The sequence below is a fragment of the Episyrphus balteatus genome, chromosome 1, assembly GCF_945859705.1.
Source record: "Episyrphus balteatus chromosome 1, idEpiBalt1.1, whole genome shotgun sequence".
NCBI lineage: Eukaryota > Metazoa > Arthropoda > Insecta > Diptera > Syrphidae > Episyrphus > Episyrphus balteatus.
The window spans coordinates 91876587-91902104 of NC_079134.1; the positions used below are offsets into that span (position 1 = coordinate 91876587).

At 31.3% G+C, this 25518-nt stretch overlaps 1 protein-coding gene across 6 annotated transcripts in view; it reads left to right on the top strand.

The window, feature by feature from the left end:
* LOC129921211 (cofilin/actin-depolymerizing factor homolog) overlaps positions 1–25518 on the top strand; it is a 362755-nt gene that overhangs the window by 109236 nt on the left and 228001 nt on the right. For 4 of the 6 annotated variants that reach the window (XR_008773473.1, XR_008773474.1, XR_008773475.1 and 1 more), the window contains exon 2: positions 20227–20301. The exons of the other annotated variants lie outside the window; for them this stretch is intronic. The gene's annotated coding sequence lies outside the window, so the exon portion shown is untranslated. The remainder of the gene's footprint in view (positions 1–20226; positions 20302–25518) is intronic. 6 annotated transcript variants of the gene reach the window in all.

Here is a 25518-nt window from a genome sequence, read left to right on the forward strand (position 1 = left end):
GGGGTATTATCACAGGATGATAAACCCATCATTTTTATATCAAAAACCTTAGATCCAACTGAAAGAAATTATGCAACCAATGAAAAAAAATTATATGCCATAGTGTGGGCACTCAAAAATCTACGGAAGTACCTTTACGATGTGTCTAATTTAGAAATACATGCAGATCATCAACCTCTTACATATGCAGTTTTTCAGCGAAACCCTAACACAAAAATGAAGCGTTGGCACAATTTTATAGAAGAATATGCTCCAAAGATAACACTGGTTTACAAAATTAAACTTTTTTTTTGTTGCCGGAACAAAAATATACTTTTCTGAAGGTTTTCGGTGTGCTGAACTTGAATCCGAAGTCAAAAAAATTCTAGCAGCTCCCGTTTTTGAGATATTACCGTTAGAAAGTGCAGCACTTCGGACCTTATTCTTTTATATAAGGAAAATTGTTTGAGCATATTAGTAACGGTTTTTATAAGAACTATTTACCACCTTTTTAAATCTGTTTAAATCTCTCCGATATCTTTTTTACTTCCCGAGATATCCTCAGTTGTTTGATATTTTTAAAAATTTTATAATGTCATTATCTTCTTTATGATATATGAAGCCAAACCCACTGACTTCAGTTTAAGATATCTCGGGCAATACATAAGATATTGAAAAGATTTAAACAGGTATCAAAAGATGGGAAATAGTTCTTATAGAAACCGTTACTAAATATGCTCAAACAATTTTCCTTATACAATAGAATAAGGTCCGAAAAACTCAAAAAAACGTTTTTTTGCATTTTCTAACGGTAATATCTCAAAAACGGGAGCTGCTAGAATTTTTTTGACTTCGGATTCGAGTTCAGCACACCAAAAACCTTCAGAAAAGTATATTTTTGTTCCGGCAACAGAACCCTTGTTAACCAGTGTAATATACAAACCAGGAAAGACAAACGTTGTAGCTGATGCCCTTTTCAAGGCAAAATTTAAATCAGATAACTGATAAAAGTTCCTCAACGGACGCAACAATACATTCAGCGGAAAGCAGTGATAATACTGTCATTAATGAAACTAATAAACCATTAAACGACTTCCGTCAAAAAAATTCTATTAGCCAAAGCAAAATTCACAATTCCTGAAAAAATTCAAAATTTCCCAAATAGATTACGTCATATTATTGAAAATGATACCCCCGAAAATTTAATAGTAATACTTAAAGAATATTTAAGACCAGGAGTCGTAGCTATACATTGCACACCTGAAGATCTTTATGAAATAAAAAAGATAGTTTTAGAGACATTCAATAATAAGTTTCTTTACACAAAAATATTCCCAAATGATGTATGTAACAAAGAGGATCAAAGTGCAATCATACAACAAACTCATACACGAGCTCACAGAAACTATAGAGAACATAAAACAAATATACGATATTTATTATTGGCCAAATATGCGAAAACAGTTTAAAGAATTTACAAGAAACTGTGAAATTTGTAATAAACTTAAATATGATAGGCATCCAAAGTTAATACCAAATGGAGAGGGGGAATTCCTCCATATAGACATTTTTTCAGCGCAGCAAATAAAATACTTAATGTGTATTGATTGATGCATTTTCAAAATTCTTAACAGTAAAATTCTTAGAGAATAAAACTAACTTAGAAAATAAAGTTTTGGAAGTTTTACAAATGTATCCCAATTGTAAAAAAATTACACTAGATAGCAAGAGGATTTCAATCCATGGTCTTTAAGAATCTAATGAGTAGATTAAACATAGAACTTTTCTTCTGTGACCCAGGTCATAGTTCAACAAATGGACAAGTTGAAAGAATACATTCAACTTTAGCAGAAAAAAAAATGCCAGGGTTGCTACAAAGCTCAAAAGTGAGCTGAGCTTAGCTCACAGCTCAGCTCAAATTTTGAGCTAGCTCACTTTTGAGCTAGGTACCATAGCTGAATGTGAGCTGAAAGCGAGCTAAAAGTGAGCTGAACTGAAAGTGAACTGAGCTGATGGTTGAGCTGAGCTGTCAGTGAGCTGAGCTGTTGGGTGAGCTGAGCTGTCGGTGATGGGAGTTGTACCCAAATGTAGGTTAGAGTACCCGCTACCTTTTGGCATCAAAAAATTTTTTTACATTTTTTTTTTTAATTCCGAGATATAGGCGTTGGAAGTTACGGGCGCGGAATAGCTTCTGGTTATTAAAACTAATATATTTTTGGTATTGGGTCCACCACACACTTAATACTACCTGTTTTCAGAAACCACAAAATATATTTGTTTATGATATAATAAATAACATAATATTTTAATATTTCAACCCCTAATAAAAAATAATCTATCGAACTACCTCATTGAGAAACCACAAAACTCATTCAAAATTAACGCGTGACAGTAATAAAATAAAAAATAAGTGCATACCCTTTCATACCCCACCCTATCCATATTGCACGTCATAAGTACCTAAACATTGTATATCTTTTTCATTGACCTGTGATAAAATTACTTCAAACCCATTCATGGACCAAACGCGTCATAAACATTTTACCAAACTTTCAACTCCTAATAAAAAATTAGAATTATAATCACATATAACTAAGACAAATTTAACACCTTATTGTTTTTACACTTTTTGGTTAGGATTAATTAAACGACTTAAATTAAAATGTTCACGATATACCTACATATATACATATGCGCACGTAAACATTAAACGAGACGAGAAAACAATCAAAACACGAACCTTGAATGCATTTCGGAATGCATGCAGTCCATCATCAGCATCACGACTGGTCCAGGCTGTGCAAATATATTGTTATTTGATGAGAGAAAAAAGGTACAATGTAATGTTGCCGTTATCAGCATTGATAGCATTGTTGTCATTATGAATGTAGTAGCCTTTATATGCATCCAATTTTCTGTCATCTGATATTTGTTTCTTCACACTCAAGTTGTTTACATTTAAGCACAAATAATTATATACAGATATCTCATCTTCATAGAAAAAAGTGACATATGAAACTGAAAATCACCACTTTGAAGAGCTTTTAAAAAAGCTCTTTTCAATGAAAAATTTGAGAAATTTTAAAATGCTTTTATTTCTCTTTGGAATTTTGATTATTTATTCTCTGATTCTCTTTTACGTGGTCTTTGAGAGTTAGTATCATGTGTTTTCACCGCTCTGCCTCAGACAGAGCGAGAAGATCTTTTTGTATGGATAGAAAAGAAAAAAAAATTCATGGGCATAACGGTCTTGACTCTTGAGTTGGAATCGTTTTTTTTTCTGTATCTCTGAAATTTGTTCTTGTATTCTTGTTGTGTTTTTGCATTGCAAAATCGCGCTTTAACTGTTTCTTTTTTAAGACGGGATTTTTGGAAGAAAAATATAATTGTGTGTGTGCAGATGGATTGTGGACGTATTTAAAAATAAAAACCTGAGCAATAAATGCATTTTTTTCTCTAATATTTTTTTCATAAGCTAGGTTCAGGTTGAGATGAGGAATAAAAATATGAGGTGACCTGTGGTGTTGCAATATTGTTTGTCAATTAAAAAAATGGAAAGGCAAACAGAATGCACATATGTGTTTTTTTTTCTGTCCATAGAAGTAGACCTTGTAGCTCGAGTATCAAGTCGTCCTACCTACTCACAAAAGATCTATTAGAAGAGAAAGAAAGAATAAGGAATACCTATGTACTAGTATCTACATACATATTTGGGTTGGTTTTTTGTTTTTGTTTGTTTGTTTTTTTTTGCAATTTAGTTTTGTTTTTGTTTCCTTGGATGGTGGGATTGAGTAATTGTGTGTAGGTATGCAAAAGGATTGTGAATGCATTTTAAGAAAGTAGGTAGGTACCTAGTACTACCTACCTGATCAATGAATGAAATTTTGTTCTTTAATATTTTTTCATAGGATAGGTTAGGGTTAGGAATATACAAATGAGATCTGGTTATGGGATATTTTTTGGAAATCAAGGAAAAAAGAATGCATGCACAGTTTTATTTGTTTGCGCATTGATTTGGTTTGTGTTTTTTTTTTTGCCTTGTTGAACTGGGGTATGAAATCATGAGTATCTAATTAGGTAGGTGAAACAAGTAGGTACAGGGTCGGACTGGGGCAAAAGGGCCCGGGTGGCAAAATGAAAAAGGGGCACCGCTGCATAAAAAAAAATTACAATACTACAAACGTTTCTCGAAGAAGAAAAGAGATATTTAAGAGATTTAACGGATTTAACGGATTTAGAAAGACAAGATTTAGTTCTTTTAGAAACCGTTACAAATTTATTCATAACAAATAAACAAATGCTAAGAAATAACCTTGAAAACTGATAAAAAGCGGCATTTTCGATATTATTTCGGGATTATCTCAAAAACGTGACTTCGGATTCGAGCTCAGCACCCAAAAAACCGATTGAAAAGTATATCTTGGTGTCTGTCACAAAAACCTTGTAAATTCCTCCTTTATTTAGTTCTTTTATTTTTCATGTCTTGTAGATAAACGAAAGGAATTACACATTCTAATTTTGTTGTTGTTTCGTTTGTGTAGAGTTAAGAAAATTACCTACTAATTTAACAATAAAATTATTTAGTGGAGTAACTGTAGCTAAAAAAATGTTGTAAAGGGCGGAAACAGATCCGATATTCATGGTCTTTTCTTACAAACGTCGGTAATTTAAAAATACTCTTATCTCTATGAAAAATTGCTTGAAAAATTGCACTACTTCCGTTTTGCTTTAAAAATTTAAATTACTTAAGACTTCAATTTATGTTTTGTTGGTTTTTTTCAAAAAAAAAAAATTCCTAAATGATATGAAAAGATTGCCTGAGTTATTTGAACACATTATTAAAGCCGCAGAAGCAATTTTCTAACAAATTGACAAATTTCAAAATCAAGTATACGGAAACTGAAAGCAGTGTATTTGAGAAACTATTCCCAAAACTCAGAATTTTGAACTTATCTTTCATTTCTTTTAATATTTAGTAGGTATAGAAGAACGGTCACGTAGTGAGCAATTACAGTGAAATTTAAACCCATAAAATTATGAAAATTATTATTAGATACATAAACCATAAACAATGATTTAGTTACTTCACTAATCAATTTAATTCAGATGATAATTTATTACATAACATTAATTGATTCTGCATCAGCTACTAAGTACATTAATCAACAGTATTTTTTTCGCGCAATATTCTTATATTATATGCATACAAGAGTGATTTATACAGGGTGATTCAGGAGTAATGTGCCAAAAAGCTAGAGCGTGTAGGTTAGGTCGAGACAAGAAAAACATCGTATGGGAGGGAGGGTCTATTCCCCTTCGTTTAGCGGGGAGGGGCAATTTAAAAAAAAATTGACTTATTTTGGAAAAAAAAATTATTAAAAATCAAAGGTTATACTAATAATAACGTGTTACACCTTTTTGTAAAGCCAAAACCCTAGTCTTTTACAAATATTTTAAACAAAGCCATTTTATGGCACAGTTTTTGAAAAATTCATTTTTATAATAAAAATTTTGGAAAGAAAAGAATCCATGGGCAGCGAGCACCCCAGACATAGTAAGAAAAATTCTCAGGTAAGTTTTCAGGTGTTATCAATGAAAAAAGTTGATCAATTCAGGATTAATCCAATACGGTATCAATTTATTGTATCCTTAATTAAGTCTTAATGTTTAAAAAATAGTTGACGAATGGTTAATGTTTCATAAATTAATTTATCAACAAGTCCAGCCATGTTAAAACAAAAAATAAAGAGGTTTTTTAGAAAAAAGTAGTTTTGGTTTTTTGTTAATTTTCGAAAATCACAAAATATTTTTCAATTTGGTTTTTTGTTTTTGCTTACAAATGAATAAGAGCATCGAATTTAAAAAAATAAATTAGTACTTAATTATATGAAATTTTGAAAAAAATTACTTTGAATTTTTTTTTTTTTAAATTTTTATTTTAAAAATTAATTTTTCAAAAACTGTGCCATAAAATCGCTTTCTAAAAAATGTTTGTAAAAGACTAGGGTTTTGGCTTTTCAAAAAGGTGTAACACGTTATTGTGTTACACCACCCACCCCCCCCCTCCCATACAATTTTTTTCTTGTCTCCACCTAACCTACACGCTCTAGCTTTTTGGCACATTATTCCTGAATCACCCTGTATAACTGAATATGAATAAAAAAAAAGTTTCAAAAAAATTCAAAAATTTTTGAGAAACGCGACCTTTTCTACAAAAGGTTTAAAAGGTCCTAAAGCAAATTTTCCCTCTACGGAATCACTCTTAGTTACCAATTTTCAAGTAGGAAAATCGCTACAGTTCGAGATAGATCGCTTTTTGTTATCTCGAGTTCGATTTTTTTTACGAATTCTTAACTTTTCCGTAAATCGTAAACCGCAAGTAAAAAAATGAATTTAAATTTAAAAGAATATTTTTTGAAAAAAAAAAATTTAATTGAAAAAAAAACGTTTATTGCAACTGAAAAAAATTGCATCAATACAAAAAATTGTATGAGGTACAACAGAAAAATATTTTCATTAAAAAAATAATTATTGCAATTAAAATTGTAAGAAGTTCGACGAATATTAAAAATGAACTATTTATAGCCCACACCCCCACACTTTGCATTGATTTGTTTTTTCTATGGAGAATTTTTTTTTAATTGCAATAGGTACAATTTTTTTTAAGGCAAAATATTGTTTTTGTCAATAAAGATGGTGCAATAGTATTTTTTTAATGCGGAACAATATCAAGTTGCAGTAAATATTTGTTTTAAAAAAGATTTTTTTACAACCCTGCTTTTTTTTCCTTGCTTCCATCAAAAAAATAAAGTTCATCTAAGAACTTGCTTACCTACCTATCCATCTACCAAAATTTTCACAGATTTAAGCGACGCATACACACCGGAGCGAACACACAAGTATCTTGTCTATGGGCCGGCCGCCTTATGCACGCAGACGTCATGTCGCCCAACGACATCGGCTTAATGTATAAGCAGATACGCACACTATGCTCATGTTCATATTTCACCAACACTCTGCACCTCATATGTATGTCTATATGTCTACACACAATTGAACAATCTGATCGGTGCCCAGTGCCCATGAAATCTCAAAATCAGCCGACACTCTCTTATAAAATATTTTCAATGGCAAACAGTTTATGTACATATCGTCGGCGTAAAGCAAAATTGTTCTTAGTCCTTAAGGAATCCTATGTACTTAGAACAATTTTGCTTTAAGCCGACGATATATACCTATTTGAAATATTTCACAGCAGCTGATTGCTTAGAAAGTCAAAGACGAATTGAAATCACGTCTATCTACCCACTTGCACTCCTTTTTTTATTTTCGCGGGAGAGTGAGTAAGGTCATGGTCGTAAGAGATCCTTTTTATTGTTCTCTTTTTTAATTAAAAAAAAAAGCTTTTTTGTCGGCTGAAAAATTCTCTTCTCCTTTTTGATTCCAATTTAAAAAGCTCTTGTCGGCTGAAACGTGTCGGCTGGAAAAAATTTTGATGACAATTTTTTTCTATGGGATGCGATATCTGTATATAATTGTCTGTGATTTAAGTTTGAATGTTTATGCTTTATTGCATGTTCTGCATTCGCTGAACACTGTGGTTTATTTTGTTTAATATAAGAGCTATGCTCTTTGAATCTTTTTCCAATCGTTCGTTTTGTTTGACCATAACAAACTCCATCCCAGTCTTCACATTTTATTACATAAATGCCGGATTTTTTTGAATTTGTCTATTTTGTCTTTGGTTGAACCTAGTAGATTTTTAAGTTTATTTTGGCTCGAAAAAACAAGGTCAACATTGTGATCGCGAAATTGTTTGGAGATTTTGTTTGTTATTTCCGGCACAAAGCACATCGAAGCACGTTTCATTTCACTTTTTTCACTGTTTTGCGAAATAAAGTTGAAAAATTCGATTTTTTAATTTTGTTTGAGTGTTTTAAACCAAAGACAAAATAGACAAGATCAAAAAAATCCGGCATTTATGCAATAAAATGTGAAGACTGTGATGGAGTTTATTATGGTCAAACAAAACGAACGATTGAAAAAAGATTCAAAGAGCATAACTCTTACGGCCATATTATTCACTAGTTTAAAAAATACATCTGGATGTAAACAATGTCAAACGTCAAAAATAAATCCAATTCCATAATATTCACTACTTAAATCCAATCTTAAATCCAATTTTTTAAATCCAATCTCGTTAAATTCAAAAAAATTTAAACTGCTCTCTGGAGGTCCGCTTAACTTTATAAATCCAGATGTAAAATTCATTTTCATAGTGTTCAGTTGTTTTGTAAAGTATTTTGTGAAGGAAAAATAAAGATAAATGCAAATTATACAAAATTTATTGAATAATCACACAAGTTTTTTTTTGAGTGAATAATATGAACAAAAAATTAAATCCTTGGATTTATGAAATTCAGATTTAATGGATTGGATTTAAAATTAACTTTAATCCAAACTAAATCCAGAGTGAATAATATGGCCGTTATATTAAACAAAATAAACCACAGTGTTCAGCGACTGCAAGCAGTCCGAAATGCATTCAAGGTTCGTGTTTTGATTGTTTTCTCGTCTCGTTTAATGTTTACGTGCGTATATGTATATATGTAGGTATATCGTGAACATTTTAATTCGTGTCGTTTAATTAATCCTAAAGCCTGGTACGCTGCTCGCGCTAAATTTTAGCCGAGATAAAATTCCCATCCAAGTTATCGATAATTTGTATGGGATCCATTTTAGCTGAGATAAAATTTTTCGATAATTTGTATGGGAGCTAAAATTTAGCGTGAGCAGCGTACCAGGCTTAACCAAAAAGTGTAAAAACAATAAGGTGTTAAATTTGTCTTAATTATATGTAATTATAATTATAATTTTTTATTAGGAGTTGAAAGTTTGGTAAAATGTTTATGACGCGTTTGGTCCATGAATGGGTTTGAAGTTATTTTTATCACAGGTCAATGAAAAAGATATACAATGTGTAGGTAATTATGTCGTGCAATATGGATAGGATGGGATATGAAAGGGTATGCACTTATTTTTTTATTTTATTACTTTCACGCGTTTATTTTTGAATGAGTTTTGTGGTTTCTCAAGCAGGTAGTTCGATAGATTATTTTTTATTAGGGGTTGAAATATTAAAATTGTGTCGACAGCTCAGCTCACCCAACAGCTCAGCTCACCCAACAGCTCAGCTCACTGACAGCTCAGCTCAACCATCAGCTCAGCTCACTTTCAGTTCAGCTCACTTTTAGCTCACTTTCAGCTCAGCTCAAATGAGCTGAGCTATGGTACCTAGCTCAAAAGTGAGCTAGCTCAAAATTTGAGCTGAGCTGTGAGCTGAGCTCAGCTCACTTTTGAGCTTTGTAGCAACCCTGGCATTTTGTTATTTCTGCTAAAGTTGAATGTATTCTTTCAACTTGTCCATTTGTTGAACTATGACCTGGCTCGTGTGGGTCATAGAGAGCAAATTTTTTTTTTAATTGTAGATAATTTAAAGGACTACAATAATATTTCATTTTCTTAGCCAATACTCGCACCGTTTGCAAAATAATAAGGCGAGAGTTTGCTAAACAAAAAAACGACTTTGACTTAATATTACTTATTTTTTATTTGTTTCAACAAAAAGATTGTGCACTAAATTGATAGAAAATGTTGTAATGAACAATTCATTGCTTTATTTTTTGCCGTAGGACATTCTGAAGTCGAGTTATTCCCAAAAAACGATATTTTTGGGTGTTTTCGCACCGGTTTTGCATGCGTTCATTTATCAATAGCTCGGCCATCTTTGGTGATAAAGAGCTGATTTTTTCTGTAAAATGCAGGACATGAACAGGGCTACAAAATAGGTTGGAAAAATGTCAATCATGATATAAGCTTTTTTCGAAATAATGACAAAAATGTGTTTTTTAACAACAAGAATTTGACTTTAAATGGTTGCCATTTTATATTTACTCACTCAAATACAATGAAATTACATACACCGATAGAAAATATTATAAGGAAGAGAATGTATCTTTATTTTTTGGTCTACGATAATCTGGAGCAAAGATATTAGCTTAGAAGTAAAATATCCCAAAAAATACATTTTTGTGAATAACTCCGCTAAAAAGAATGATCAGGTGGTGAGAAATTGGGTTTAAGCCTTTTAAATATATTCCCATCGATCCATGAAATAAAAGCAGACAGTGCCTCTCATCGCAAGGTGAGGCCCTTTTTTCCGACGCTTTGACTGGAGTATTTGTAAAACTTCCAAAAATGTATTTTCTAAGTTAGTTTTATTCTATAAGAATTTTACTGTTAAGAATTTTGAATATGCATCAATATTTTATATGGAGGAATTTCGCCTCTCCATTTGGTATTAACTTTGGATACCTATCATATTTAAATTTATTACAAGTTTCACAATTTCTTGTTAATTCTTTAAACTGTTTTCGCATATTATATATATATATATTAGGGTGGTCCTTATTTGTATGGGAGAAAAAAAAAGATGTCGCACGTAGAACAAATCTCTGTGCTTGAAAATTTCTACCATCAGATTTTACCCATAGGTCCAAAACATGTATCCAAGAATTAAATTGTTGAGAAACATTTTGAAAATTTTCAATGACTGTGTAGAAAAGAGAGGGTTGATTTTTATAGATGAATTTATTTAATGGGAGAGAGCGAGATAGTAGTTAAATGTTGATACGAATAAGGAAAAGAAAAAAAAATACATACAATTGTCTACGAGAATGTATGAATTATTTTTTTTTTCTTAAATTAGGTATTCAGGAAACTGATAACGACACATTATTCAAAATAATTATTTCAATAAGAACAATTTTATATGTGACAAGAGTATAAGAGCTAAATTGAGTGAAAATGAATTTCAACCTACAAATTGTCAATAGGTCCAAATCCAAATCATAATAAAGCAGAAATCCTTCGCAACATCAAAATAAGTTCTTATCATGAGTGGGAGTGGTAAAGAGAGAGTTATTTTTAATACATTTGTTAAATGCGAAGGACCGAGATGTAAGTTGAATAGAAGCAAATGAAAACAAAAAAGATCGTTTTGTGATGGAAGCAGGTAGGTATAGCGAATAGATTTTTTTTCACAACTGGATTGCTTCACACAAGCAGGGCGACGAGAGGGCTGTTTAAAAAAGGGATGTAAGAAAAGAAAGAAAACAAAAAGAGTTTTTTAAGTGAATAGTGTAGGTGGGATGGGTAAGTATATGTTTAAGCAGGTTGATTTTTTTTTGTTTTTTGAGTAGGTAGGTAAATATTTTCTTATAAAACTTTCGAGGGTAAATAGATATTTATTTGATTGATTTTTTTTTTTTTTTTGAGTAGGTATATTTTTTCTTATAAAAATTTCGAGGGTAAATAGATATTTATTTTAATGTGTGTACGTAGGTGTACGATTTAGGTAATTTGTTCCGTTTCTGTAAAAAAGGCATAAGAAGAGGATCTATTAGAATTTATGCCTTTTTTCAATTTTTTAGTGATCATGAAAAAAGAATAGTTTTTTTGTAAGGAGATTTTTTTTTTTCAGTTGGATTGCTTCACATAAGTAACAGGTGTCAAAATGGCTTTGTAAAAAGGGTATGAAAAAAGGACAAAAATAACTTCTGATGGATTAAGAATGGTAAGTTTATTTTTGTGTTTATTTGTTTTCGTCGTGTAAAACTTCGTAGGTAGGTTAGGTAAGTACAGTACATTTGTGGATACGAACATAGTTTTTTTTATGTGTAGTTTTTGGGGTTTAAAGTCGCCTTATTTGGCCGTCATCTTGGAAAATGTGGTGTAAAGTGTTTTTTACCGATATCTTGTGAACCGTAAGTCCAAGTCTATTCCCCCTCGTTTAGCAGCGAAGGGCAATTTAAAGAAAAGTTGACTTATTTGGAAAAACAATTTTAAAAAACAACGGTTTTACCTACAGTAACGTCCTATACCTTTCTGTAAAGCCAAAAACTTCGTCTTTTCTAAAAATTTTAAACTAAACCATTTTATGGCATAGGTTTTGAAAAATTAATTTTCAAAATTACAATTAAAAAAAAAATGGTAAAACAAATTTCAAACAATTTTTTTCAAAATTTTATGTGTTTAAGTACTAAATAAGTTTTTAAAATTCGATCCTCTTATTTGTTTTTAAACAAAAACAGAAAACTGGATCCAAAAATATCTCGTCATTTTCGAGAAATTAACAAAAAACCAAAACTACTTTTTTCTAAGAAGCTTCTTCATTTTCTGTTTTAACGTGGCTGGACTTGTTGACAAATTTATTCATGAGACATTTACAATTCGTCTATTATTTTTTAAACATTCAGACTTAAATAAGGATAAAATAAAGTGATACAGTATTGGATTAACCCTGAAGTGATCAATTTTATTCATTGAAAACAACTGAAAACTTACCTGAGAATTACCTTTAGGAACTTACATCAAGAATCTTTGGGCGGCGGGCGTCCCAGACATAGTAAAAAAAAAAACTGAAAAAGGTAAGTTTTCAGGTGTTATCAATGGAAAAAGTTGATCAATTCAGGGTAAATCCAATGCTGTGTCACTTTGTTATATCATGATTCATGTCTGAATGTCTGAATATTCCAGCCACATAAAAACAGAAAATGAAGAAGCTTCTTAGAAAAAAGTAGTTTTGGTATTTTGTTAATTTCTCGAAAATGACGAGATATTTTTGGATCCAGTTTTCTGTTATTGTTTAAAAACAAATAAGAGGATCGAATTTTAAAAACTAATTTAGTACTTAAACACATAAAATTTTGAAAAAAATTTGTTTGAAATTTGTTTTCCCATTTTTTGTTTTAATTGTGATTTTGAAAATTAATTTTTCAAAACCTATGCCATAAAATGGTTTAGTTTAAAATTTTTAGAAAAGACGAAGTTTTTGGCTTTACAGAAAGGTATAGGACGTTACTGTAGGTAAAACCGTTGTTTTTTAAAATTGTTTTTCCAAATAAGTCAACTTTTCTTTAAATTGCCCTTCGCTGCTAAACGAGGGGGAATAGACTTGGACTTACGGTTCACAAGATATCGGTAAAAAACACTTTACACCACATTTTCCAAGATGACGGCCAAATAAGGCGACTTTAAACCCCAAAAACTACACATAAAAAAAACTATGTTCGTATCCACAAATGTACTGTACTTACCTAACCTACCTACGAAGTTTTACACGACGAAAACAAATAAACACAAAAATAAACTTACCATTCTTAATCCATCAGAAGTTATTTTTGTCCTTTTTTCATACCCTTTTTACAAAGCCATTTTGACACCTGTTACTTATGTGAAGCAATCCAACTGAAAAAAAAAATCTCCTTACAAAAAAACTATTCTTTTTTCATGATCACTAAAAAATTGAAAAAAGGCATAAATTCTAATAGATTCTCTTCTTATGCCTTTTTTACAGAAACGGAACAAATTACCTAAATCGTACACCTACGTACACACATTAAAATAAATATCTATTTACCCTCGAAAGTTTTATAAGAAAAAATATACCTACTCAAAAAAAAAAAAATCAATCAAATAAATATCTATTTACCCTCGAAAGTTTTATAAGAAAAAATTTACCTACCTACTCAAAAAACAAAAAAAAAATCAACCTGCTTAAACATATACTTACCCATCCCACCTACACTATTCACTTAAAAAACTCTATTTGTTTTCTTTCTTTTCTTACATCCCTTTTTTAAACAGCCCTCTCGTCGCCCTGCTTGTGTGAAGCAATCCAGTTGTGAAAAAAAATCTATTCACTATACCTACCTGCTTCCATCACAAAACGATCTTTTTTGTTTTCATTTGCTTCTATTCAACTTACATCTCGGTCCTTCGCATTTAACAAATGTATTAAAAATAACTCTCTCTTTACCACATCCCACTCATGATAAGAACTTATTTTGATGTTGCGAAGGATTTCTGCTTTATTATGATTTGGATTTGGATTTGGACCTATTGACAATTTGAAGGTTGAAATTCATTTTCACTCAATTTAGCTCTTATACTCTTGTCACATATAAAATTGTTCTTATTGAAATAATTATTTTGAATAATGTGTCGTTATCAGTTTCCTGAATACCTAATTTAAGAAAAAAAAAATAATTCATACATTCTCGTAGACAATTGTATGTATTTCTTTTCCTTATTCGTATCAACATTTAACTACTATCTCGCTCTCTCCCATTAAATAAATTCATCTATAAAAATCAACCCTCTCTTTTCTACACAGTCATTGAAAATTTTCAAAATGTTTCTCATCAATTTAATTCTTGGATACATGTTTTGGACCTATGGGTAAAATCTGATGGTAGAAATTTTCAAGCACAGAGATTTGTTCTACGTGCGACATCTTTACTTGTTATATGGTCTTTGGCCAAACCCTTTTGATAATGATGGTGTGCATCAGGTTGGTGAAGACGAAGTTTATGCTACTGCTTCTGCTGCTGAGGTATCTAATGCAGTGGCGTACGTTGAGTCGTCGGGGCCCCGGGGCAAGACTAAATTTTGGGGCCCCTTTCATATTTGGGGGCCCTTTAGATACAAAAAAAATTACGTATACGCCATACATTTCATTTGTATGGCTTAATATATATGAATTTGATGAAGATGAAAGCGATGATGCCGAGATTGATGGTTACCTAGATTGAAATGTTAACAAACTGCTCGTCTGAGACAGCCGAAAAGAAGGATGGTGTAGGATTACATAATTCACTATCATTACTACTTTTATAAAACTATATCATTTTTAAACAATATTATAAAATACCAAACATAACTAATTTACCCTAAGAATGTTCCATTCTCATTTTTGGTTTATATAATTTCTTTTAAGATTAATGATATTGATTTATGGCATTCGTTGTTAAGCATTAGTAGAGAAAAGTTAAGCTAAGAAAAGTTAAAGAGAAAAGTTTAAATTTCCCGCCAAGTTAATTTTTTTGTATTAACCTTTATGTTATTTTTATGAAATACCCTATTATTAAAGTAAATATTATTTGAACTACTATTTTGAACTATATTAAATTTAATTTCAATAAAATTTAATTATAAACTTTACAAAATAAAAGACTAGAAACGTTTTAATTTCTTCCCTCTCCCACAATTATTTTAATGTTTTAATATGTTCGTAATGCACTTTGCCTAAAATGAATTATTTAGAGACCCCTAAAATAATTTTTTTTAGCTTAGAATTTATAGTTCTTGGGGCCTCTGTTCTGAAGTAATATGCACATGTACATATTTGATTTTCCATCATCAAACATAATTTTTTTTTATTGTTGGGCTCATGAAAAAATTATTTTGGGGCCCTCAAAACTAAATATTTAGCGGCCCCTAAAATAAAAATTTTTGAAGCTTAGAATTGATAGTTCTTGGGGCCTCTGTTCTGAAGTAATAAATACATATTTGAGTTTCCATCATCAGACATATTTTTTTGAAGTGAAAACTTCTTTAGTATCGTAGTGATTTGAAACAAGATGAAACGAAACGCGACACGACTTCAACTAGTTATAACTTTTTTGTTTTAATAGATAGATGAATGAAATTTGTACTGTAGATAGGTAATTAAATAAATTATGATTGTACAAAGTTTCAATTAATTTCATATTCAAAATTCTGAGATAACGGTAAAAAGATGTTCTTTTCCTACACACGTTATATCTTTTGATCTAGTGCACATATAAATTTGATTTAACTTTAATACGCATACTGATAACATAACATTTTATTTGATATATCACACATAACGGTACGTACTCACAAGTTACACAATCTTAAATTGAAAAAATTGAAAAATACCTCAAAACACCTGTGAAGATCTGTTGCCGGTGACCAGCCACCACCCACCAGTGTTGGAAGTACCGTAATCTCAGTTTAAAATTTCGAGATGGTTGACTTTAAAAAATTCCTACTTTTTGTAGGCATGGTAGAAACATGATTGAAAAGCCAAATAAAGGTGAAATAATAAGCATTCAGATGATTTAAAATTTATTATTTTTTAATTTATAAGGTTGTCATATAAAAGATATGGATTTAAAGGTGATAGAATAAAAAAAGGTAAATTTTTTCGATTTTTATTTTATGCAAGAAAAATAATTTTTAAGGTTTCACTTTTACCACTTGTGAATTGCACACATGAATTTTTTTTTTATTTTGGGGCCCCTGAAAAATTAAAATTTAATATTAAGAGACCCCTAAAATAAATTTTTTTTAGCTTAGAATTGATAGTTCTTGGGGCCTCTGTTCTAAAGTAATGTGTACACATTTGATTTTCCATCATCAAACATAGTTTCTTTCTTTTGGGGCCCCTGAAAAATAATTTTTGGCGGCTCAAAATTATCAAAATTAAGTGCTTAGAGGCCCCTAAAATATAATATAATTTTTGTGGAGTCAAGAATTAATAGGTATTGAAGCCTCTGTTCTGATGTAATATTCGGAATGCCACCAATAACGTAATGTTTTTAGTTTGTGCCCTGATGTATTTATGTTGGGGCAACAAAAAACAATTTTTTTAACTTAATTTTTTTTAAGTACTGAAGTAAAGGCATTTGGGGTCCCTGCAGGGCCCTGGCTTGAAGTTGTTTTTTGCTTTTTTGGTTGCAAAGATTTTTCAAGTAATATTTTTTGGGGCCCTAAGATAAAATTATAATTTTTCTTTTAAAAAGGCAGTTTATTTCCTTTTGGAGCCCCTGGGGTAACCTTTTTATCAAATCAATATATATTATGTGGCTACATTATACATAACACTGAATGACATAATTTGTCTCCCTTGTATCCGAAGTGATTCAAATACATTTTAATTTACTTCGTAACTCAATTCATGCTAACAGTTTCCTTCTCTGCATTGTCTTCAGTGGGGGCCCTGAGGTCGGTCGGGGGCCCCGGTCCGTCGCCCCGCTTGCCCCAAGGGAGTGTACGCCCCTGATCTAATGCAGAATGGATGACAAAAGGGAAACGAAATGAATAAATGTGCCCCCCACTCATCTGGTTCTGTTTCTAATAAAGCTGTCGTTGCGGTTGGCGAAATTAAAAAGGTTGTTGATGAGAGGCGCGCGGGTGATGGAAATGCTGTTGCTTCTAATACTGATGTGACATGTGACTGCTGGTGTTGTTGTTATGGAGGAAAAAAATTCTCTTGATGCTGATGGTGTCGTTGCTGCTGCTGTTGTTGGTGTTCATACTGGTGTTGTTGTTGCTAATACTATGCAGCAAAGAAAGGAACTAAATGTCAAAACAATTCGTGTTGTTGGTACAGATTGTATTGATGATACAAATGCTGAGATTGATGTGATTAATCCTTATAAATGGTTACATATTTCAAAATTCAGTGCTTTAAGGGGTAATAACACCTTGTAAAACATGAAATCGAGCGTCGTATTCATCACCGTATAAAACAAAGAAGAAATATTATTTTCTTTTGGTGTTTGTTTAGTTTAATTAAGTATATTAATAGGTAACAGAATATGCTAATGTTAAATTTTTGAATGATGTGAAATTTTTTAAATGGCGATGTAGTTCAGGATGATAGTAAAATCCTGTGCTCCATCGGGCGACCAACTAACTCCTACAGTTTTTAACCGATTAGGCTGAAATTTTGTGTGGAGCTTCAAAATACTATTTTCTAGTGAAGTACGTAGGATTTTTTTGAAATATTAAAATTTAACGATTTTATGGTCTTTTTTCAACGAATTTTGTTTTTTGGAATGAAATAATTTCTTCAAACTAATGCCATTTCTTTAAAAATTAATATTTCAAAAAAATCCTACGTGCTTCACTAGAGAATAGTATTTTGAAGCTCCACACAAAATTTCAGCCTAATCGGTTAAAAACTGTAGGAGTTAGTTGGTCGCCCGATGGAGCACAGGATTTTACTATCATCCTGAACTACATCGCCATTTAAAAAATTTCACTTCATTCAAAAATTTAACATTAGCCTATTCTGTTACCTATTAATATATATAATTAAACTAAACAAACACCAAAAGAAAATAATATTTCTTCTTTGTTTTATACCCTAATGAAAATGACGCTCGATTTCGTGGTTTACAAGGTGTTATTACCCCTTAACTAGCGAAGAATCAATTAAGAAGTATGTGGCTGCGAAAATTAATTGCGATAAAGGTGAAATAAAATGTTTTAAGCTGGTGAAACAAGATACGAATGTAAATGATTTGGCGTATGTTACATTTAAAATAGGATTTCCTGTCCATTTATTTGATGTTGCCCTAAATCCATTGAACTGGCCGAAGAATGTGTTGGTAAGGCAATTTATTAACTTTCCAAAAAACTTCAAAGTCAAAAAAATACATCAAATGGAGATGCATCCGGATCAATCTGCTCTACAAACTTAAACATTTCAAATAATTTAGATCACAACAAAAACATTACTGTTAAAAAAAGAGCCAAGTTCTCCTATGTTGAAATTATGCTGGCACAAAAAGTATTGAGATGTAAAAGTGTACCAAGTTCTAAAGTTTGGGTTCAAATTCGTATCAATAAAATTTTGATTGTTCTCTTGACAATTTTTCTTTTAATTACCGATTTTTAAAGTTATTTCAAAAATTGCCAAGTAAACAATCAAAATTTTATTGATACGAATTTGAACCCAAACTTTAGAACTTGGTACACTTTTACATCTCAGTACTTTTTGTGCCAGCATAATTTCAACATAGGAGAACTTGGCTCTTTTTTTAACAGTAATGTTTTTGTTGTGATTTCACTACTTTTTGCAAGGTATGGTTGTAGAATTGAAAATCTCTATATTTGATGAAAATTCAGTGAAAATGGGCGGTTGCCACGCCCCCTGGCTGAAATTCTCAAATTTTAAATTTTTTCCTTTGTATAAACTACCAGCTCTACCATTCCACCAAATTTCAAGATTCTACTATAATCAGAAGTGCTCTATAATCTTTTATGAAAATTCAGCGGATATGGGCGGTTGCCACGCCCCCTGGCTGAAATTCTCAAACTTTAAATTTTTTCCTTTGTATAAACTACTAGCTCTACCATTCCACTCAATTTCAAGATTCTACGATAATCAGGAGTGCTCCATAATATTTGATGAAAATTCAGTGGAAATGGGCGGATGCCACGCCCCCTGAATTGAAAATCTCAAATTTTCGATTTTTTCCTTTGTATACACTACAAGTCCTATCACCGTGTAAAATTTCAAGTTTCTACGATATCGGGAAGTTCTCCATAATTTTGATGATCTGTCAGTGAGTGAGTGAGTCAGTCAGTTACGGTTTTTGCGATTTTTGAAGCCCTATATCTCAGAAACTACTCATCGTAGGAGGCTGAAATTTTGTGAGGTGTTTGGTTTTGACTAGCTCAACAAATGTAATGAGTTTGAAATTTCTAGCATCTTTGGTGTGGAAGTTAGAGGGGTGTCGAAAATGGCCTGAGTTGTTTCCTGTAAATAAGGGTGTAGTGCCAAAGTTGCTAGAGAACTTGGCTGGGCACTACCGTGCCCCTTGATCTTATTACTGTTTACTACCAAAATGCTGGTGGTCTTCGAACAAAAACTAACGAATTATATCTTTCTAGCTCTATGTATGAATATGATGTAATTTATTATTACAGAGACATGGTTAAATGCGAGTTATTCGTCTTCTGAAATTTTTCATTCTAATTATAATGTTTATCGTTTAGATAGATCATAAATAGAATTTTTAAAAAGAGGTGGTGGAGTTTTAGTGACAGTTAAATCCATTTACCCAAGCAAAAGTATTGTTTAATGTAAGACTGGAGAAAATATTGAACAATTATGTATTAAAGTTAGCTTTTGTTGGTAAAGATATTTTATTGTAAGTTATATACCTCCAAAGAGTACAATAGATATATATAAAAGTCATATTTATAACATAAATGTCGTAGGCAATTTATTGGAAAATCAATACCCATTTATTGTTGGGGATTTTAATTTAGGTGATATTATATGGAATTATTCAAATGATGATAAGTGTCTTATTCCATTTAACATGAAAAAAGATTATGAATATAATTTTATTGATTCTATGTATTCTATGAATATTTCTCAAATTAATCATATTTATAATTCACTTAATAGATTGTTAGATTTAGTTTTTGTCGATAATATTAATATTGAAATTATTCAAGTTCAATTTCCACTTTTAAACAATTCAATTCATCATGTTGCAATATGTTCTATTTTAAAATTTGAAAACTGTGTTAAAAACTCTGTACTTTTGTCTAATGATGATTTTTTTGATTTCAACAAAGGAGATTTCGTTGCACTCAACAATTACCTTCAGTCCATTGACTGGACGCATGATCTTTCCGGTTTATCACTTCAAGGTGCGTATGAAAAATGTATAGATATTTTTTAGGTTGGCTTAAGACAATATATTCCAAAAAGGAAATGTTTGATATCATTTAAAACACCTTGGTCTAATAAACGATTGGTTAATTAAAAAAATGTTAAAAATAAAGCTTTTAACAAATTAGGAAATCAAATTCAGAAGCTGACAGAAAGCTTTTCTGCCAATTTCGTAAAGAATATGATTTTCTAAACAAGTATTTGCACAAGCAATACATATTGAACATACAGAGCCGTATTTCTTCGGACTCCAAAGCCTTTTGGACTTTTTTAAATGGAAAGAAACGTTCTTTAGCTCTTCAAGAAAATATGGAATTTGATGGTAGTATTTCTTCTGATTTACAGAGTTCATGTGAACTTTTCTCAACATTCCGACTTAAAGCTTCATCAAACAGAAAATGTATGCATGTAGGATCGCTACATTTAATACACACAAAAAACATCCTTAATTAAAGCCAAACATTTGGGCAATCACACTATTATTTTCCATTTCAAATAATTCCATCTTTATGTAAAGTAATTCGTCTAAGATTTAAAGTATAAAAAGGCAGAATAAAGTAAATGAAAATTATTCGGTAAAAGAATTGTGCAAAGTAAAGTAAAGAAAAGAAAAGTAAAGTAAAGTCAAATTAAAGTCAAGTCAAAGTCAAGTTAAAGTCAAAGCAAAGATCTATTTTTTTTAATTTAATTATTTAAAATAAAATCCCTTTAGTGAATAAACATTTAAATTTTTTTTATTAGAATTAACATTAAAACCCTAATTACAATTTACAAATAATTTTATCAGTGAATTTTTTTTTTTGCACTTTAAGCTTTGAGCCACACTAAGATTGAGTGAAATCTGGTTCGATTATTATTTTGCATGTGCTTAAGCTAGAGTATTGCATGTAATAAAAGTTGATATTTTGAAAGCTTTAACAAAAGCTTTTTATCGCATGCGCGTAATTTTTGTTTGTTTTTATCGTAAATATCAAAACAAATTGCTAAGAAAAAAGCTTTAAATTTGAATTAATTTTTTTTGCTATGATGCTGCAAGTGTTATGATGGGAAGGAAAATTTTTTGTTGTTCTTGATTTCAAAAATGGATTTTTTCACGTGCCAGTTGAAAAAGAGAGTCAAAAGTACACAGCATTTGTAACGCCAGACGGGCATTATGAATTTCTTAAGGCACCTTTTGGTCTTTGTAATTCGCCATCGGTTTTCCAAAGGTTTATAAATGCAGTTTTTGAAAGGCTTTTAAGATCGAATTGGCTGAGAATTTTTGTTGATGATCTTGTTATCCAAGCTAAAAGTCCTGAAGAATGTATGGAAAAGCTTATACTTGTTTTCGAAGATGCTGCTGATAATGGACTTGTTATAAACTGGAAGAAATGTAAATTCATCACTGAAAAAATTGAGTTCCTAGGCCATATCGTAGAAAATGGATCATTGAAACCGTCTCAAGAAAAACTTAATGCGGTTCAAAATTTCCGGAAGCCAGACACAGTTAAGAAAATTCAGTCCTTTCTTGGACTCACAGGTTTTTTCAGGCGGTTCATCGCAGGATATGCAGTTATTGCGAAACCTTTATCGGACTTGCTACGTAAAGAAACGACATTTAATTTTGGTCCGAATCAAGTCGAAGCGTTTGAAATTTTGAAAGTTGCTTTATGTACAGAAACAGTTTTGAAGCTTTACAATCCAGGATGGAGACGGAATTGCATACTGATGCAAGTAAGGTTGGATATGGAGGTGTCTTACTTTGTAAGATGGATTAAATCTTATTTACTTGACAGATCTTACTCTGTACTTTTCAATGGTTGCGAATCAAACAAGTTTAAGATCAATTCTGGAATTCCACAGGGCAGCCATTTGGGTCCTATTCTTTTTATTCTGTTTATTAATGACTTACCATCCGTTTTAAAACACTCAAAGTGTCTCATTTATCCCGACGATGTGACTATATTTAAATCTATTTCAAATACTCGTGATTGTGAGGAACTCCAATGTGACCTTAATTCGTTTTTCCACTGGTGTACTCGTAACTGTTTGAGTCTTAACATCGATAAATGTAAAACTATGTGTTTTACTAGAAAACTTTCTTTTAATTCGTTTAATTATCTGTTTAATAGTGTGTCAATTTCTCGTGAAAATGATGTTTCTGTGCTCGGTGTCACATTTGATCGCAAACTCGAATTTGTTCAACATATTAACTCCATTACTAATAAAGCTAACTCAATTCTTGGATGGATAAAGAGAGAGTCGAAACAATTTTCCGATCCCTTCGTTATAAAACAACTTTTTATATCTTTCGTTCGGCCTGTTCTTGAATATGCTTGCCAGGTTTGGTCGCCTCATTATGACTGCCATAAAAATAGACTGGAACAAGTGCAAAAACGATTCCTAAGGTTTGCGCTCAGAGGACTTGGGTGGACTAACCCTTATGATCTCCCACCCTATAACAATAGACTGAAACTCATTGATCTACCCAGTCTTGAGAACAGACGTTCATATTTATGTTTTGTATTCATTATTAAATTAATCAATGGTAATATAGACTCTTTGCACCTTCTGTCTCGTATCAACTTCAATATTCCACAAAGAAACTTGAGAAACATACCAGATAGTATACTTATTTCAAACTGTCGTACTAATTATGAACAATTTTTACCTCTAAATAAAATGTTTAAACTTTTTAACTTACATAACAACAGTTATTATAATTTGTTTGACAAAAGAATAGCAAATTCTAGTAAGTTTAAATTAACATTTTTCTCTATAGTCAATTAAAATCATAGGTATATCCTAGATTAAGTATAATTATTGTAAACTAGTAAATTAGTTATGTTAAATAAATAAATAAAAAAAAAATTGTATCTTGGCCCGTACGAAGTCGTAAAAGTAAAAAGAAACGACCGATATGAAGTTCATAAAGTTGGAGATCACGAGGGACCGAATTCTACCTCGTCATCAGCCGACTTTATGAAACCATGGCGGAACGAAGATGGTAGTGAATGCGATGAGATTGAAAGCGATGAGAATGAAAGCGATGATGAAGATGGTGATGGAGATGATGATGTAGCCAATGTTAAGCGATGTTTTATACGTTTCTGAAGATGACTGGTCGTCTGAGGCAGCCGACAAGCAGGATGGCCGAATGTAGGATCGCTACATTTAATACACACAAAAAACATCCTAAATTAAAGCCAAACATTTGGGCAATCACACTATTATTTTCCATTTCAAATAATTCCAAATAATTCCATCTTTTTGTAAAGTAATTCGTCTAAGATTAAAAGTATAAAAAGGCAGAATAAAGTAAATGAAAATTATTCGGTAAAAGAATTGTGCAAAGTAAAGTAAAGAAAAGAAAAGTAAAGTAAAGTCAAATTAAAGTCAAGTCAAAGTCAAGTTAAAGTCAAAGCAAAGATCTATTTTTTTTAATTTAATTATTTAAAATTAAATCCCTTTAGTGAATAAACATTTAAATTTTTTTTATTAGAATTAACATTAAAACCCTAATTACAATTTACAAATAATTTTATCAGTGAATTAAAACTATTCAAACTATAATCTGTCGTGTTTTTTTCATCTAATCCTTTCCCTCCCCCTACATGCATTAACAATGCTAATATCTCAAAACTTCATCTATTTGAGTCTGACATTCTTGATGGTATCTCAAAATTAAAATCTAGCTCAAATCCTGGTCCAGATGGAATTCCATCTCTAGTTCTGAAGCAATGTCAATTCACATTAGTGTTCCCACTACTAATAATTTTTAATAAATCTCTCTATACTGGCGAGTTTCTTGATGAGTGGAAGTTCTCATTATATAAGTCCTATTTACAAAGCTGGTCCAAAAAATCTTGTAACAAATTACCGTGCTATAACTAAGCTCTCTGCAATACCTTAATTATTTGAGCTTATAGTAAAAGACCGTTTGTATGTTAGTATAAAAGAGCATATTTGCGTTGAACAACTTGGGTTTATGTCAGGCAAGTCTACTTCAACAAATCTCATGCTTTATTGTAAATATGTCGTCGATTCATTAGAATCTGGTTATCAGGTAGATACTATCTACACAGACTTTATAAAAGCATTTGATTCTATTTGTCATGAAATTCTTCTAGCTAAACTTCGAGCTTTTGGCATTCATGGATTGCTTCTGAAATGGATTTCCAGCTACCTTTATAAAAGAACACAATGTGTGAAATTGGGGAAATTCTTCTCTAATATCATACAAGCTTCATCAGGAGTTCCACAAGGCAGCCACCTGGGACCACTTCTTTTCAATATATTTGTTAATGATATCCCATCTCTTCTAAAAAATGCATCATGTTTGATGTATGCTGATGACATGAAAATTTTTCTTTGTATCAAAAATAGAATTGATCAGGAAAATCTTCAAAATGATTTAAATGTTTTATCTGATTGGTGTGATAGGAATATCCTTCCATTAAATATAACAAAATGTAATGTGTTTACGGCACATCGTATTTTAGTTCCAATGATCCACAACTACCATATGTTCAACCAGATTCTTGATCGCAAATCTGAGATTCGTGATCTTGGAGTCATTTTTGATCCGAAGTTGTCTTTTTCGTTACATATAGATTATGCAATTGCAAGGGCTAATTCAATGCTGGTTTCGTCAAGCGAAACTGCAGCGAGTTTTCTAACCCTTATGCTCTGAAATCAGTGTACATGTCACTAGTTCGTCCGATCCTTGAGTATTGTTCAATTGTTTGGTGTCCTTCTACTTCCATTGGGATAACTCGTATTGAAAGAGTTCAAAAGGCTTTCACAAGATTTGTAGTTAGGCAACTGAAATGGAGAATAGATACCTACTCCTTCATATCCGTCAAGATGTGCTTTGATTGGACTTGATTCTTTACAAAAAAGGCGTACTGTTCAGTGTGTACTGTTTGTCCATGATGTATTTTCATACCGTATCAAATGCCCACAAAATATTTATAATTTTGAAATCTATATTCCGGAGAGAACATTGCGTCTTCGTCATTTTTTTAACAATCCTAAACATAGATGTAATTATGGTTGCAACGAACCATTTTCTAGATGCATAAAATTTTTCAACACTATATGTAATGAACTTGATCTTTCTATAAACAGATGTGAATTGAAAATCCTATTGCAAAGCATATTATAAATTAGCTGTAAGTATTTAATTATATTTGTATATCAAAATTGTTAGTAAT